The sequence below is a fragment of the Phascolarctos cinereus genome, unplaced genomic scaffold (assembly GCF_003287225.1).
Source record: "Phascolarctos cinereus isolate Bilbo 61053 unplaced genomic scaffold, phaCin_HiC Scaffold_3;HRSCAF=262, whole genome shotgun sequence".
NCBI classification, from domain to species: Eukaryota; Metazoa; Chordata; class Mammalia; order Diprotodontia; family Phascolarctidae; genus Phascolarctos; species Phascolarctos cinereus.
The window spans coordinates 23,639,637-23,658,864 of record NW_027555736.1 but is presented as its reverse complement, the minus strand read 5'-3'; the positions used below and the strand labels follow the sequence as shown (position 1 = coordinate 23,658,864).

General features: G+C 42.0%; 1 protein-coding gene across 2 annotated transcripts in view; it reads right to left on the bottom strand.

The window, feature by feature from the left end:
* Positions 1-19,228, bottom strand: part of ARID5B (AT-rich interaction domain 5B) — a 206,923-nt gene that overhangs the window by 171,764 nt on the left and 15,931 nt on the right. The gene's annotated exons all lie outside the window — the stretch shown is intronic.

The window sequence follows — 19,228 nt, the reverse complement described above, 5'->3', positions numbered from 1 at the left end:
TTTGGGAAAAAACGTATATGATCAAAAATACCCAAGAATATCAGATAGGCAGTAACCCTAACGGCAATTCTTACTGTTGACTCTTTAGTGCATCTAAAGCCTTGGGTGAAAGCTAGCATTTTAGGTGCAATTAACTGCAAATGTAAAAAAGGAGGGCCAGATGACTAATAGTTAGCCAGTCCTCATATAAATGGACTAAGTAAATCTGGGATTCTTGGAACTCTGACTCACCAGAAAATTCCTATGTTTATGGTACATTTTCCCTTGGCTTATACACAAATATTGAATTTAACTTTTGTCCTAAAAATTAAATAAAACTGTGATGTAATCCCAAAAGAAATACTCCATAAATGTTATGTTTTTCCCACCGAACAAAACTTACACGTTCTCATGTTTCTTAAAATCTTTGTAAGTTGAGAAATGAACTTATTTTTCTTAAGGGGGGGAGGGGAAGCCCAGGATTCAAAAAAACCAAAACAAAACAGTTTAAACTTAGCCTGTACTATGGAAAATGCATTTGAATTTTAAGTATATCTAATTGCTTCCAGGAAACAATCAACTTTTCTCACTCAGAATGTATAAAGTAAGTTAATAAATCTCTCTGCATGTAACAGAACTGCAGCCGCCCCCCCCCACCCCGGAAAGATGAGGTGGAAAGGGTGTCAGAAGATAAACTCTCTGCTCTTAACTTAAATATTTGAAACACGTGACATTTCAACTTGAACTGACTGCTCCAACTTCTTTCCATTTCCCATTTCAGAAGAAAAATTCAGCTGTGAAACCCTTTTGAGCCTGTGATATCTCTGCTATCAACATTTTTTCCACACAACAGAAAGATGTCTCCAGGTTGTTAAACAAAAGGCAGAGTTGATTCTGCCTTCCCCACCCTTTAAACACATTTACACACACATACATTACTCAATGGGAAACAAACAAACAAATGGTTATTGAGATAAGCTTCCCACAATATGGACTCCTAGCTTTAGAAAAAAGATGTAAAATTTTATTTTTCCTCATTCAATTCCAAACTGCTTTCTGAGCACAGTGTCTATTACACTGCAGCAAAACAATAAATATTTCATCAGAAATGAAATGTATGTTTGTGTGCTTGAAAAAAAAAATAAACTTTTGTAATGGAATCCCTTCTCTTATCGCTATTAAATATGAACTTCCGCCAAATGGGAGACAATGGAAACGGTGTTTTTATCTTCTGTTTATGAACATTTTTCAATACTTTGTAAACAATGGGGCATACTATAAAGGAGAATTTCAACGGATGATTTCATCAATTTCATTACACCACCCTCTTGAAATAAAAGATCTGTAGTTGCCGTGCATTTCATCGCTATTACATGGTGATTATTAAATGCCAGAATAAAAATTCAGGCTGGGTGGTGCATCAAAGCCGACTTCACAGTTCCTGGACAGAACACTGTGGAAGCCTTGTTTAGAATGCACGAGCAGATAATGAAGTCTCACAATATATCACCCTCAGCATTAGAAAAATGTTTGCTAGCATCAGTTGCCATAAAATATGGCTCCCCAGATCAGACATGTTTGGGGATAAGTGTTATTTTCAAATAGCCCTGGTATGATCAAATGATTATCATTTCAATTACCAGTTGCTTCAGATACTTTCCAAGAAATGGTATGACTAGCTCTGGCTGGTATACAACGCAAACCAAACAAATCATTTATTAACCAAGAAAAAATGTAGCCCTTCTTCAGTCGTTGGTGAATAAGATCATTTTTCAAGATTCAACCCAGAGATCTCTGTGTCTCATTCTCACATACACAGGCACACAAATCGACCCCAAAATACCCAAATGCTGGCAACTCATAAACACAAGTATGGTTAAATTGTAAACCACTAGTCTATTTCACTGTGGATTCACAGAAACTGGCCCTACCACACTGTCCAGTGCCAGAATTTAGAAGGAAAGGAGGAAATCTGATAAGGAAAATAAAGCCAAAAGAAAAAGAAAGACATCCCACATACACACACACCCATATATGCATGCATGCATGGATACATACATACATACATGAACAAAGCAGTCCCAGGATTACTTTCCAGACCCAAAATTGCATGTTCACTTTTATTATTCTGAGTGACAACCAAGCCACAAAACCAAGCGCTGACTCAGGCTGTTAATACTCTTCTAGTCCCTGAGTGAGTATGAACTTTCAGGAAAGGAATCTTAGCACACTCATCATACAATTACATTAGCCCTCAGCAAACCAGGTATTAGCCCTAGACAAACACTGCTGATGTACCTGAGTACAATACAAAGGGGACATGAAGAAGTCCACATTGCTCTTCTAACAAGACACACACTACAGTTTCATCAACGTGAACTGAATTCAATAAGCATGCACAAAACCTGATATATAAAATATATGTGTATGCATATTGTATGCATATATACATATGTACATTATGTATTTATGCATGGGGAGGGGAGAGAGGGAGAGAGACAGAGAGAGAGGAGAGAGAGAGAGAGAGAGAGAGAGAATATGTAATGGTGCATGGGATAGAAAGTCAGTCCCTCCAAGTCAAGAAGACCTGGATTCAAATTCTAGGACTCAGTTTCCTCATCTGTAAAATGAGGGAATTGGACTTGATGCCTCCTGAGGTCCTTTCCAGCTCTGGAGCTTTCTTTCTTTCTTTCTTTCTTTCTTTCTTTCTTTCTTTCTTTCTTTCTTTCTTTCTTTCTTTCTTTCTTTCTGTCTGTCTGTCTTTCTTTCTTTCTTTTTTTTTTGAGGCAATTGGGGTTAAGTGACTTGCCCAGGGTCACATAGTGTCCAGTGTCTGGTCTGAGACCAGATTTCAACTCAGGTCCTCCTGACTCCAGGGCCAGTGCTCTATCCACTGCACCACCTATCTGCCCCTGGAGCTTTATTTCAATCAATCAATCAATCAATCAATCAGCAAACATTAAGTGCCTGCTATGTACCAGGCATGTGCTAAGTGCTAGGGATACAAACAGAAGCAAAAGAAAGTCCTTGCCTTCCAGGAGATTACAATCTAATCGCAGAGACAACAGGCAAACAAATATATATGAAGTGAGCTACATACAAAATAAATATGAAATAATTAAAAAAGAGAAGACACAGAAATTGAGAGGTTGAGGAAGACTTCCTGTAGATGATGGGATTTTGTACATATTTAATCCTCATGAAAACACTGTGATAGTACAGATAGTATAGGCATTATTATTCCCATGTTACCTGGAAGGAAGGAAAGAAGGAAGGAAGGAAGGAAGGAAGGCAGGCAGGCAGGAAGGCAGGCACACTTTATATGTGCCTGGCACTGTGCTTATGCTAAGTGATGCGAATTAAAAACAAACAAGAAGACTGCCCTCAAGGACTCTAATGCTGGAAGGCCACACCAAAGAGGAGCTCGAAGATTCATGTGCAGGGCCACAGTTCAGAAATGGTGACACGGGGGTCTGGTTGTGGGCAAGATGATGCAAAAGCTCGCTTATCAGCACCCTACATCCCAGGGGCAAAGTCTAAAGTTCTGGTAGGGAAAAGATGGGGATGAAGACTTGAACCCAAATCTTCATGATATGGAGGCCAATTCCCTGTCCAGTATACCATGCTGACTCTCTCCATAACTAACAATCAATCAGTGAACTTGTATTAAGCACCTGCAGTGTGGCAGGCACTGCCAGGTACTAGGGATACAAAGACAGTGCAAAACAGTAACTGCCCTCAAAAAGCTTACATTCTATCAGGAGAGTAAATATATACATATAGAAACATATGCCAAACAGATAGATGCTATCACAGGGATGGCAGGGAACCAGCAGCTGATGGAACCAGGAAAGGAAGGTGGTACTTGAACTGCATCTTAAAGGAAACCAGGCCTTCCAAGAGGCAGAAATAAGGAGGTAAAGCATTCCAGAGACTGGGGGGACAGACCCCTTACAAAACGGCACCCATTCACTGTCTCTGGTCAGTAACTATAGTACTTCAAGCCAAATCACAGAATCAGAATCTTAAGAGCTAGGACACTTAGAGACCATTCATCTAGTCCAACGCCTTCCTTTCAGAGATGAGAAGACCAAGGTCATTTGCCCAAGGTCTCCCAAATAGGCAGTGGCAGAACTGGGACCAGAACCCACAGCCCCTGGCTTCCTAGTTCAACGCTCCTCTCACTGTGTATTTGATACAGCACGCTGTATCCAAAAGGCGTTCTTCTTCCCCTCAGCAGCAATGCTGACCATCACACCTCTCCTGCAACTGTTTAGTCCAGTCACCCTTCACTATGCCAATCCTCACTTCCCAACACTCAGCTGAAGCTGCTCTCTCCAAGGTCAACAATAACATCAATGGCTAAATCCCAGGGCCCCTTCCTCTTTCTTCATTCTACTTGATCATTCCTCAACCTCTGGCAGTCAACACCTCTCTCCTCCTGGACATCGGTCTTCCCCCTGGCTCCCCTGAGCTGCCCCCTCCTGGTTTTCTTTCTACCTGGCTGACCATTTCTCCTTGGTCCCCTATTGGCAGGTCATCATATATATGTCCCCTCAGAGTGGTTGACCCTCAGAGTGGTTGACCCCCAGAGTTCAATTCTGGACCCTCTTCTCTTTTTTTTTCTACCCATACAAGAGGGATTCGTGATCTTTTTTGTGTCGTGGACCCCCCACCACACCCCCATCAGTCGTCTGATGAAGCTTTTACTAAAGAATAAAGTTTTTAAATTCACTTTTTTAAAAAAAGCAAAGGATTGCAAAGGAAACAAAGTGTATCAAAATATAGTTATCACAATAGTTTTAAAAAAGGCAATAGGCCCCAGGTTATGACCCCTACTCTTCAGGTTCTTCCTTGGGTGAGCTGATCAAACACTTCCATCCCCCCTCCCCCCATCATTAGCTCGTCACCAACTGCATATTGTACATCTCCAAAGAGATGGCCTATAGACATTTAATATATATTAATTCAATATACATTCATTTATATTTTTATTTAATATATTTATTTATTTAATATATATTAATTTAATATGTTTTAATATATTTAATATATATTAAATATTTAATATATATTTATTATATATTTAATATATATTAAATGGAACTCATTATATTTTCCTTAAAATTCATCCTTTCTCTAAACTTTTGTGTGTCTATTGAGGTCCCCTACCATCCTTCCAGTGACCCATGTTCACAAGCTTTGAGTTAATTCTTAACCCTTCCCTCTCCTCTTCTCGCACACCTCCTACAGCCAATTAGATGCCTAATCCTACCTTCATAAGATCTCTCCCATCCACCCCTTCTCCCAACTTCTACTTTTTTTTTAAAGTTTAGGCCTCTGACAGTTCCCTTGGCCTCCTGACAGAGCCTCCTAATTGTTCTCCCAGCTTTTATTTTGTCCCTGTCTCTAATCCATCCTCCATATAGTTGCCAAATAGACATTTCCAAAGCATAGATATGATCATACCTCTCCCCTGTTTAAAAATCTTCAGTGGTCCCTAATGCCTCTAGGATAAAACACAAAAGGCTCAGCCTGGCATCAGAAGCCTTCCACATACAATATGGCACTCGCTATCTTACTTCTCATTACTCTCCAGCACATACTCTCCGCTCTGGCCAAACTAGCCTGGAGCAAGCTTTTGCTTTAATGTAACATTCCATCTCCCACCCCAGTGTCTTTGCACAGATGGTCCTCAATGTCTAAAATGCCCTCCCCCTCTTTAATTCGGCCTCACAAAGTCCCTGTTTCCTTCAGATACCTCCTCTTAGAGTTCAGATATCAATTTCTCATCTCTCACCTCCAGGTTACAGCTCCCTCCCTACTGACATTTTCTCTATTCCTTTTTTTAATTTACAACTTTGTGTTTATTTAGTTGTGTGCTTGCTATACACCTACTGACCCCCCTCACCCCCTCAGTTAGCAGAAACTCTTTCATTCTGGTCATTCTATCTATCCTCAGGAACTAACATGGTAGGCAATTAATTTTTGAATTCAAATGAAATTCTTCCATCTCCCTGATCATGTCTTGTCTAACTTCTTTGATCTTCTTTTTCCTTCTTTATCTATTCCTGACACTGTCTTTGACCCTCTGCTCTTTCCTCCCTATACTCATCTCTTCAAAAAAAATTACATATTTTGTGTCTTTGACTACCACAGTCATCACATCTGTGATTGATTCCCAATACTCCATCTCTAGTTCCCAGGACTCACCTAAAATTTTGCCTATAGCCTAGCTCATATTTCCAATGACCTACAAGCATATAATTTAGAGTGGTTAGACCCATTTGGGTCTCCTGGAAAACATAAAAGCTTAACGGCAGTAATGAGGCAAGGATATTACTAGGACAATGGAGAATTTAGAAGGCTCATCTCTCTTTGGGTGATTTAGCCCAAGAAGAAAAATGATAAAAGAACTTTCAGGAGGGCAGTGAGATGTTCAATGGAGGTCTATTACTGGGGAGAGATACATGCGGATGGGCTCACCGAAATGACAAAAGGAAAGAACATAAAGTTGGAAGGGACTTTAGAGAACAACCTGTCAAGAAGCACTTATTAAGCACCTACTGTGTGCCGGGAACTATGACAAGTGCTGGGGGGGAATGCAAAGAAAGGCAAAACCAAACCAAAAGGCAAAAACCTCTGCTCTACTGGCAGAGGACACATGCAAACAGCAAACTGAAAAGAGCCAGGAAAAACCAGAGATAATCAACACAGGGAAAGGACTAGCATTAAGGTGGCTCAGGAGAGGCTTCTTATTGAAGGCAGAATTTGAGCTAGGACTCAAAGGAAGCCAGAAGGTGGAAGTGAGGAGGGAGCGAGTTTTGGGGATGTGGGATGGCTGGTCAGTGAAAAGGCACAGTCCAGAAATGGGAGTGTCTAGCTGGAAGAAGAGCAAGGAAGCCAGTCTCAACCTCCTCCTTTTCTAGAATGAAGAAATTAAGAGACTGGGAGAGTGATCCACCTGCTGAGGGTCACATAGCTATCGGAAATGTCTGAGGCTGGATTTGCACTGGGCATTCCCAATTCCAAGCCCAATGCCGTTCCACCTCGTCGTCTCTGGGAATCATACCTTACGGCATCCTGTTGCTTTCGCCATCCTGGCTGACCTTCTCCCTCCTTTGTTTCATCAGCCACTGCATTTTCTTTCTTTCAGGCCTCAGTAACTTAGTGGGCTTTGTTCAGTCTTTCACATTCTCTCTCAGTCAGCATTCACTCTCCCTTCCCATTCTTTCATTGTTATAGTATGAACATTATGTATCATCAGGGGAACTACAACAACAAAAGGTTTCACTCCCCACAGAGCAGTACCCAGAAGCTGGATACATGTCGTAAGTGGACCAGGCAGGTCAGGCACAGAGCCACATTCCTTGTCCTGGTTGAGGATAGAGTTGTTCAAAGAATCCCTGAACTGACCAATGACGTGGAGCTCCTGGGGGGACTCCCCCCGAGGGGAGCAGTGTGGTCCTTTAGCAGGTTAAAGGACAGAGAGCTTCCAACATTCAACAGATCTAAAACCAAACGCATCTTTCTTCTATAAACGATCTTCACTTTCCCACCTTCCCCATAGTAATGGTACTATCATTCTCCATTTCCAAGCTCAAAACCTTGGGAACATCCCAGACTCCCTCCTTTTTGTTGTCTCTCATATACCAGCAATAATCAAGTAGTGTTGATTGGAGGTTTCCTAGGATGGGTCCCTTCCCCTTTAGGTCCAAACCAAGTCTATACCAATAGACATCTGGGTAGCTGCAAGTTTTAATGAGACAGGTTCCCTTACCTCCAGTTAGTCTATATTCTAATCTATTCTGCCCACCACTGACTAAGTTTAAAACACTTTGTCATAGTACATACCTATTGAAGAATTTGAAGATTTCCTATTGACTTACATCAAGTCAACACTTCACTGCCTGGCATCCAAGGCCCTCCACCATATACAGAGGGCCCCCCCCCCGTCTTTTTATCCACTTTTACTTCCTCTCTAATATGAGAAAGGCTACTCTCTTGATGTGACAAAACTCTCTTTCCTCCAAAAGATACGACTCATCTAGGAGAAACAACACTTGAATGAGAGTCAGGAGAGCCGAACTCAGTACCTGTTTTTACCTACTAATGGTGTGCACAATACTTTGGTGCGTCTGTAATCTCTTTAATATGAGCACAACCCAAACTGTAACCCATCCAAACCTTCCCGTCTTCTGTGATTCTTGCCTTCCTGTAAATCTCTAAGCATGTGTGTGGGTTTCTCCCAATCTTCTGGGGACCTCCTTTACCTGAGAGTTCTTCTTCTTATTTGTGTCATATATATTTTGGGCAGTCTCATAAAGCCTAAGGACCCCTTCTCAGAATAACGTTTTTAAATGCATAAAATAAGATACACAGGTTGACAAAGGAGGCCAATCATATTTAAACGCCAATATCAAATACTGTAAAAAAAAACCTTCTAAAAACCTCAGTTAAGAACCTGTGCTCTAGACACTATATCGAGTCTTCAATGGACCATTGTGGTTATCCATCAGTTGGTTATCTCTTGCTCTAGTCACATGACTGGCCCATCTGCCTTTCAGGTCATATATATCTCTGATGAGATCGTAGGCAGTCAAAATACATTTATTAAGTGTTTAGTGTGACAAGCACCATGCTGAACACTGGGGACGGGAAAGCAAAAACATCCTCTGCCTTCAAAGAGCTCACAGTCTAGTGGAGGAAACTATAACTTACTAGATGTGTACAAGATACATACAGAGTAGAGGGGAAGTAGTCTCAGGGTGGGATGGGCATCAGCAGTTGCTTTCTCTGTTTCTCCCACAAAAACATTTGGTAAAATGTTGTATTCATGCCTACCATTTGCCTCTCCATTGTCCTTTGACTGACTGACTATGTGGCTTTGAACCAATCATTTAACTTTGGTTACAGGGAACATCTACCCAACACATAACAACAGAGCAGTGAGGTGGTGTAGTAGATACAACGTCAGGCCCAGGAGTCAAGAGAGGACCTGAGTTCAAATCTGGCCTCAGACACTAGCTGTGTGACCTTGGGCAAATAATTTAACTGTTTGCCTCAGTTTCCTCATCTGTAAAATGAGCTAGAGAAGGAAATGGCAAACTACTCTAGCATCTTTGCCAAGAAAACCCCAAATGGCGGTGACGGAGAGTTGGATATGAATGAAACAACGCAAAAATACAACACAGGGACCATCTAAAGGGGTTGTTTAGACTCTTAGGCTTATGAAATTTAACCTGTGACGAAGATTACAGGTCTAGAGCTTAGATCATCTCTCAAATCACTGGCAGCTCTAAATACCTTGACTACCCCATGGCAACAGTGAACTTAAAGTCTACCAGCAACACAGGAAGGACCCTACCTCACTGTCCCCACAGCATCTGAGATGTAGAAAATATCTTTGAGATCACTTCACACATGGGAAAACTGTGACCAGTCAATAAATATTTAGTAAGCACCTACGATGTTCCAGGCACTGTGCTAAGCACTAAAGATACAACAAGGGGCAAAAGTCAGTCCCTGCCCTCAAGGAGCTCACAGTCTAATGACCAGAGATAACTGTCGTACACCAAAGCAGGACAAGGTTCAAATCTAAAACAGAATCTAGCCAGGTAATCAACCGGGGGAAACAGTGATAAAGGAGAGCAAGGAAGGAAACGGAGAAAGGTAACTAAGAAAGAAGCAGGTTGGCTTTGCAGTGTGCCCGCATTGAATAGCAACCAGTAACTAACTACACCAACATGCTACTTCCTAGCTGTGTGGCTTTGGGCAAATCACGTAACTATGAATGATCTGTGTGATATTCTGGTGAATCTGTGATCTCTTCAATACATGTACTTCTCCTCACGGCAGAAACTGCAATCTCTCCAAGCCTTCTTGTCTCCTCTGACTCTTGTCTCTATGTCTTCCTGTAAACCTCTAAGTGGAAGTTCATTCAGCTATCAGAATGACTCCACCCCAACTGATCTCTGATGTCCCTTACAGTTCTAAATCTAGGATCTGATGGATGACCTCTGGCAAATCTTTTCCTCTCCCTTGGTCAGTTTCCATAATCTCTTGAGGCAACTTTTACCTCTAAAATCTCATGGGCCCATGACCCTATACATCTCAGATTGGTCAGGAATCAACACACTACCAACCAAATGAAAGGCAGAAACAGGAAAGGCTACAGCCCAGTTGAGTGTAACTCAGCCAGACACCTATAACGATGTCTCCCAGTCACATGCCAAGGGCAAAGCAGCTGGGGTGAAAAAGAAGCAGAGCGGACTCTTCCCTTCTCCTAGGCAGCTGCCCCAATTTGAAAGAGGCCAGCCCCTCACAGCCATACAAGGTCCAATACCTGTCAACTCACTGAAAAGTACAGCAAGCTGATTTAGTCAGGCAACACGTCAGACACCCATCCACATACATCATTTGTTTATACAACTGGGTTTGGTATTGGTTTGTCTGTCAAGCAGAAGACAGTAATTCACAGTGTATCGCCAACTGCATCTGCATATCAAAGAAGTGATCAAAAAGTCATAAATATTTTATTTTCTTAAATACATAAAACCATGCTAACGTAAAATAATGCCTAATTTCATCCTGCTCCACTGAACAGCAACTAACATCACAGGAAAAATACAACTTGCCAACTGCCCACACTTAAAAGTTGCCTGATTACCCAACAACCCCATTACAGATCTCTTCTTTTTACCCTGGCCCTCCTTTTTTCTAGGTTGTTGAAAACAATTCTTACCGGAAACATCAAACTGTATCCCAGGGACCAAAGCATCGTCAAGCCCAGCTGCTGAGGGTTTGATATGAACACAAAAGCCTTCTAGAACTACAGAAGGTCCTTGGGGTCCTCAAGATCAGTCCCAATCCTGATGGACCTTAGTGTGGAAAGCAACAGCTGAGTTGTAAGGCTGCTCTGTAAACTCACCTGACCCTGGTGTGAACTTCAAATCTGGGACTTCTTAGTCTAAATGCCCACACCCAGGGGTGTCCATAGAATGTATACATCAAATGACAATGAGCCCGATTTTAGTTTTGACTCTTTGATTAGCCACACCCTTCAAAAATTAAACACAATCTCTCTCTCTCTCTCTCTCTCTCTCTCTCTCTCTCTCTCTCTCTCTCTCCACACACTCATATATTTACACGACAAAAACAAGCAACAAACCTTCACAAGGCCCTTATACTATACACATCCACAGACTATAGACAAGGTGATTTTCTTTTTTAAAAAAGTATTGGAATTTGGGGGTTTTATATCACCTCCATTTCCAAATGCATCCCATGCTTCTTTGTGCTCTTCGTATTTGTTATTTCACACAGAATAGTACTATTCATGTACAACAATTTGCTTAGTGATCAATGGGTGACAGTTGTATTTACAATTCTTGGCTACTACAAAAAGTGCTGTTATAAATATTTTGCTGTATATAAGATAACGCTCCTTCCCTCCCCCCGTGTTTGACTTCCTTGGGGTATATACCTTCCAGTGGGATTTCTGGGTCAAAGTTATGAACTTTTTAGTCATTTTCTTTCCATAATTCCAAACTGATTTCCAGAATAACTGGACCAATTCACAACTCCACCAGCAATGTATTAGAGTGCCTGTCTTTCCACAGAGACTTTAACTTTCACTATATGTAACTTTTGTCATCTTTGACAATTTTCTCAGATTTGTTTTGATTTGCATTTCTCTTTTTAGTGATTTGGAACATTCTTTTTTTTTTGGTAGCTTGTAATTCTTTTGAGAACTTTCTTTTAGCATGCTTACTCATTGAGGAATGACTCAAGGTAATTTTCACAGCTCCCACTCACTCACCAGGTATATGACTCTTGACCTTAGTATGCAAATTAAAAGATTTTACTCGACACAAAGAAAAGACTCTAGTTATGTGTGCTGTTGTGCTATGAAAACCAAAGAGGAAAATTTTTTTCAACATTCTGATTATTTCCTAGGCACTGGCATAGTTTCTATGCTGTCTTTGTGGGTAACCCCTTTGCCAATGCAGATCTCAAGCCCTCTATGACCTACAAGTCAGTCTTTGTGAGTTGCCGTGGCCAAAATACCCAGAGCCTTGTAGCCCAACTGGATGGCAATGAGCCCACTGCACTTGGTTAGGTGGTGTCACAGATCTGGATTCAAGTCCTCCAACTGCTACTGTGTGACCTTGGACAAGACATTTAGCCTCTCTGGGCTTCATTTTTTTTCCTCTGTAGGAAGGGGGTCTATTAAAGAAGCTCCCGAATCAGAAGTAAAAAGGAAGATTTAGAGCTGGAAGTGAACTCTGACCTTATCCAGTCTAACCTCTTCACTTTATACATGATGAAAATGAGGTCCAGAGATGTTAACTGTCAAGTAGTCACACAAGTAATAAGTAATTCAAACCTAGGTCCTCTGACTCTAATCCAGCACTTTTTTCATGATGCCAAACTTGATGAGCTTAGAGTAGTGTCAAAGAAAAAATACATGAATACTGATACCATACTCTTTGTGTAGGCTAATGTCTACCAGAAACAACGTCATTCAATTTAACATTAATCTATATCCACACCATTTCTAGTTTGGAGAGAGAAATGTCCAGAATGGCAGAGTCTCCCACACCCTCCAACGTGAGTCTCAGCTCCAATAGTATTTCAGGTAATATTTATAGGAGTCTTGAACAAACAAATCACAATATGTAACAATACAGTTCTGGGTTAATATTCCAGAAGTACAGCAACCTAATCGCTGCCCTCCCCTCCTTCCCAGAGTTAAACAAAGGGACCTCTACCCTTCCATTAATATCTTAATCTTTTCCAAATTAAGGGTAGTTTCTCACTAAGCCAATTATTTCAGGCAGGTGGGGAGGAATGACATGTACAAGACCAGGATTATATGTGGTTATCACCTTTTAATCCATTTCTCTAAGAAAAACCTTTTAGGTAATCATCCACTTTTCCAAGGAGATTTTCAAGGAGTCTAGAAAGGGCTTTATAGGAAGTATTTTTGAATATTTTCTATTTCATGAAAAAGGAGGTTTTAAATATACATTCACAGAAGCAAGCCTTTGCTTGGATTTCTGAAAACATCTCTCTGTGGAAAGTGTGTGGACATTTCTATTAGTATCATTTTGAGAGTACTAAGAACATTTAGGAAGCTAGGTACCATGGTGGATAGAGTGCCAGGTGTGGAGTCAAGATGACTCACCTTCCTCAGTTCAAATCTGACCTGAGACACTTAGTAGCTGTGTGACTCTAGGCAAGTCACTTTACCCTGTTTGCCTCAGTTTCTTCATCTGTAAAATGAGCTGGAGAAGGAAATGGCAAACCACTCCAGTATCTTTGCCAAGAAAACACCAAATAGGGTCATGAAGAGTCAGACACAACTGAAATGACTAAACAACAAAGGACATCTGAGTGAATGGGGTTGCTTCCAAGATGAATTGGTTGGTTTAACGCCTTCCTGCCCCTCTTTGGACCTCCCAGAGAATGGAGTTCATTAATGGGGACAGAATGGCCCAAGAACCAGATGAATTATTGTGAGATGGACTATTTTGGAAAGAGATACCACCTTCTCCTGGCCTATAATAGGGAGCCTAGGACATTGTTTAGGTTCTCCATCAGGAGATGTTAATAGCTGCCTTGGGGCTATTAACAAGTGGACCAAGAGTGGAGTTCCTCATAATATCAAATTCTCGTCCTAAGCTTTAATCAACCAGTAAATATTTATTAAGCTCCTACTGCATGCCAGGCACTGTGCTAAACACTGGGGATACAAAAGGAGGCAAGAAACAGTCTTTGTTCAGAGCTCAGTGAGGAGGAACTCCGTGAGAATCAACATGCAGACCTCTCAATCACACTGCCACTATCAGGAAGAAAACCTAAGTGCGGCAGTCACCCTGCTAGTAGCCCCAACTTCAGGAGTCCTAGACTTTCAGCCCAAGAAGGGGAGATTTCCTAGATAACGCCAAACTTGGAGGATGCCTCCCATGAGAGCTCATGGATCTGGCCTTCTATTGAGAGAAGCAGAACTTACTGAGCAGCATGCCTCTTGGAGAGAAAAGGATTGTGCATGTGGCTTCTGGTCGTGGAAGAAGCGAGAGCATTGGCCGAAAACCATGGTATAGAGGAGCAAAGGAACAAGCCACAGCAAGTGTGGATCCAGTAAGATGGGACGAGGGGGCCGCCTGCCTAACACACCCGGGAGTCTCCCTTCTGGAGGAGTTCAAACTCTGAGGGTCTCTGTGAGGTCCCTCGGTCACCTGTCTAGAAATGTTAAGTTTATTTCCCTTAGGCAGGGATGCCAAACCACAGGGTAGCATTACAAGTTTTCAGAGTCTGTGTAGAACCTTATAAAACAACAGAACTCATCAGAATATCAAAAACGGAGGAAAAGACTGACCCACTGCTAACTCTAGGTTCAGTTGCCTCTCACAGGGGCAAGCAAACCAGAGGGAAATTATTCTAGAGGATTTTAGGATCCTGGGGCAAGTAGGACACCCTTGGGTTAAAGAGAATGGTGCTGACAGTCTCCTGTGAGTCTACTGTGTCTTCTATATTTGCGGGAGGGGCGTGAAATGAAGGCTATCCTGTACCCGATATACTTATATGCGTGCATATGTATGTATGTATTCATTACCTTGAGTGCTTTTATAGAATGTGAGAACCTTTTTTTTTTTGAGGAAAATGAAGCATATTTTCAGATAGGTCCCCAGAGTAAATTCTGGTTAAGGCAATATGAGCCAAAAAAAGACATTTTGAGAGTAGCCCTAAGGACTGGACTCCGTCTGCTCGATCCCAGAACACAGGGGGCTGGTGGGAATAAAGGAGGAGGCCAAGATGACACCAAAGTTTCCTTCCAGCTTTAAATCTCTGTTTCTCAGAGGTCCCAGAGGAGACCTTGAGTAAAATCCAACATCTTGCGATTACCTCATGGGGCTGCGGGGCTCTGGCACACAGGGATCAAAATCCCAATAAGCAGCCCCAGAGTCTTTGCTCGGCTAGCTAATGGCAAAGGTATATTAAGGCTATTTAGGAAGCTTTAATGTAGAAACCAAGTCAATCTTTTGGTGTTTTGTGTAAGCTCCACTTCAACATAAACATATGATTTAGACATGCCCCCTCTTGTCTTCCATTTCTGCTCTGTTCTCTCTGCACAGCTCATGTCATTATCCTTATGTGTTCAATGCCAGTGGAATAATGTTGAGACCAACAGCTTTATTTAATAATGTAATTACCCTATATTGGATTACTCAGAAGCGCTTCGTATTTTTAACTTCCAGTTTTTCCAATAGTATTGATATATTCTGCCAGGGTAGATGATTTGGGCTTCAATCAAAAGCTCTTCAGTTTGTAAAAATATTGTGTACTAAAAAACTCAAGTACTAGGGATTAAAACAAGAGACAATTTTCAACCACAGTTGATCACCTTTGTATTTCTAGCCAAAGGAGGCAGAGCGCATTAAAGTGAGCACTGGATGGAGACGAAGGAAGCTCAGTACTGCCTTGAACATTTAACAGTTTCCTAGTGACCTTAGGTAAGTCACTTAAATTCAAAATTCTGTTTTTTTTATTTGCTAAATGGAGGCAATAATACTTCAAACACCTACCTCATTGGATTGTAGTGAATAAAATACTTTGTAAATCTCAGACCACTACCAAAAATGGGACACCAGCGATCTAGTACAATGCCTCTTTGTCAGCTCTTCCATCAAAGAGGTGCCTGGGAGGCAAGGAAAGCCAGGATTCACTGCCCTCAAATATGTACCAAGCAGTCCCATGCAACAGGGATTGGATACATCCTATATGGCTCCAGGAGCTAAAGGTAGGAGTAATGGCGGAAGTTACCACAAGGCAGACTCTAACTCAGTACAAGATAGAGTCATCTAACTAAGGAATGACCTGACTTACAAGGCAGGAAGCTTCCTGTCCCTAGAAGTATTCAAGCACAGGATGGATATCTGCTTCTTAACAGGGACTCCTGCATGCGGTTGGAGCTATCATGCTCCCAATTAAATTAATCCCAAAGCAAGACATATGTGTGCTAAATTAGGAGGAACTGGGTTCAAATCCCACCTCTGATATTTGCTTTCTATGTGAACATGGTCAAGCCACCTAGCTTTTCCTGGCCTCAGTTTCCTCATCTGTAAAATGAGGAGGTTGTGTTCAATGACTTGAGGTCCCTTCTAGCTCTAAATCTCTGACATTAAACAGCAACCACAACAAAATCTTCTAGCTATAGGACTCACAGAAGGTCAACTCCTTGAAGGCAGAGGTGGAGAATTAATCATCTGGGTTCCCACAATACCTAGCACAGTGCCACAGGGCAAGCTCCCAATAAATGTTTGCTGGAAGTCCGTGCGATGCATGCTTGAATAAATCAGGGTCCAATGTTTTGGTGCCAGATTTTGGTGTGCCAGTTTTCACGATTCCTCAAGGAACCTAGATATAGCTGCTCCTACTTCCCTTCAGGAATTCTTCACGATTCTGTCCCTGTCATAGGTCTCCATTACCATCCAATTTTGTAAGGGAGGAGAAGCAGGGAGGGATTGTGTTTTTGGCCACAATGGCTCCATTCTCCGTCCTGAAAACCTCATTGATTTTCCTCCTCCCACCCATTGTTATTGAGACTTGTCTTGCTCTTATGATAAGAATGGTCAAGTTCAAGGCTTTTCCCAAACCATTTTCAGATGATCCTCAGTCACTGACCCATGTACACCTGTCACAGCAGGAGCCACTGACTATGTCAACTTTTGGCATTAGAAATAGAAACCGGTTTATTTCATAGCACTTACCCCACTCTTGGACCCTTAAAAGCACACAATTATGTCATCAGCCCTTTGTTGAGGGCCAATCTATGCTTCTTAGAACAGAAATAGGGGCCATGCCTTTAATCTGATGTCAAGGATGGGGGCAGCTAGGTGGTGCAGCGGATAGAGCACCAGCCCTGGAGTCAGGAGAACCTGAGTCTAAATCCAGCCTCAGACACTTGACACTTACTAGCTATGTGACCCTGGGCAAGTCACTTAACTCCACGGCCTAGCAAAAAAAACAAAAAACAAACAAATAAAAAAACCCATGATGTCAAGGACAGAGGGACTGCTGCTCTTGGGGTTATCTGGGCTCAAGGAATAACTCAGAGGCCTTCCAAAGACACTCATTTCATGTAGGAAGTGACAGTCTCCTTCAAAAACACAAAGCCAATGTTCAAACCTCATCCCTGATGCTTACTACTCCCTCACAGTCTTAGACACCTCGATCTCCCTGGGCCTCAGTTTCTTCATCTGTAGGAGCCTGAACCCAATGGCTTCTGAGGTCCCTCTGAGTTCAAGGTCTATGATCCTATGAACTACTTAGCGTGGAACTCCTACTTAATATTTCGGGCTCTCTGGCCTAGTCTACCCAAGACCAGGTAGAGTACTAAGGTAATTTCTTCAGTCATTTAAGCATTCCTCAATGCTTCTCCCAAGGAGGGGGAAGAACCATTTTGTTTACCAAAAACTGGAGATTAACTAACTTTGTCTGCTGCTTTCTGCTCCTCCTTCCTACTTCACTTGGCAAAAAACCGCCATCTTGTTACACTTAGCCCCTCTCCAGGAAAATGCTCTGAACTCCCAATATAGACATTAGGTAAAGAAAAAACCAAGTCGTGTTTGTTGACATATAGTAAGATTAACAAATCTTAAGAGATTAAAGAAATCTGCCATCTACTATTTATGTCATCCCTAATTATATGCCCATTATCAGAGAAGGAAAAAAAAACCACCCAAGGAGAACTCATTTTTTAAAGCCAAGTTGGGAAGAAAGAGGAGGAAGGGAAGAAAGAAAGGGGCTGGGGAGTGGCAAGCAGGATCCCAGCTAGAAAGGAACCCAGAGGCTATCTACTACAACACCTTCCTTTTACAGAAAGGGAAACTGAGGCCTCTGGAAGTAAAGCAATTTATCCTAGACCATACAACTAATAAACTACAGGTCCAGAATTCAAATGCAGCTTCTGGGATTGTAAATTCAGATTTCTTTCCATTAGATATGGCTGCCTCTTGATTCCCAACAAAGGAGCTAGGCAAGAAGGGGGTGACAGGACTCTGCTGAAAGGCTGTCAGTGGGGTGACAGGACTCTGCCAAAAGGCTGTCAGCGAAAAGCATTTTTCTAAGTTTGGGGTGTTTTCTTCCCCAACAATGAAACTGGGTTTGTGATAAAAAGTGTTTCAGCTGAGCCTGGGAATTCAATTAATTTCCAGCCACTGAGAGCGCTGACCAGCCTCCGAGTAGTTGCCTGGACTTTGAAATCTTTGAAATATCCAATTCTGAACAGTCTCCATCTCCTGGAGGCCTGGAGTGTTTTACACCGCATCATCTTACAATTCAATCCTACCTTCCAGAACAGGGTAGAGAGTAAAAGCCAAGAGGATCTTCTACCAAGCAATAGCTTTTATCATGGCCTAGGGAGCATTTATTCACGTACACATAGGAACCACGACCATATGGTGTGACTGGAGTCAAAAGACAGATTCAAATTGCACCTCTCATGCTTACTGACTGTGTGACTTTGGACAAGTCACAGCCTCTATGAGATTTAGCATCCCTCATCTGTAAAAGGCAAGGAGGGCGGATAGCCAAAATGGCCTCAGAGGTCCCTTCTAGGTCCAGATGGAGGATCCTGTTTTCTCTCCCTTGGTCAGATATAAGCTTCCTGAAGACAGGAGCTATTTACTACACCTCTCTGTAGCTGCCACACCAGTTGGCACAATGCCCTGAGCCTCCATGTTGCTTAGCAGAACCTAGGTGGGATGAATGAATATGCAGCAAGGAAAAGGTCAAACTGTTTCCAGAAAAAAATCATTTCTTTATTGGTTTAAAAAAACGAAAAAGTGCAACGTTAGTCATTTTCGAAAGGAAAGACTGACGGGGGGAGCGTGGATCTGGGAGGAAAAGCCATCACACAGAAATATCCTCTCACTGTTGTCTAAGCAACCACCCTAACTACCAAAAGAGCCATCATTTGTTACCTGACTCAGCACCCAGCAACACCCTCACCTCGAAGGAAAAGTTGAAAGCATCATCTCTTTCTCCTCCTCTCCTTTCAAGAGCCATTTTTACAGGCACTTTGCCCAGCTGACCTGCTAGACCCAGGCTGCCTATAAGCAAGTTGTGAATTCCTTTTCACCACAACTACTTCTCCAAGAGATGGTGCTGAGACAAGGTTTCTCTTCCCTTTCAAAAGAGGAATGAGAAAACCTTAAAAACAAAAATTAAGCCAACGGAGATA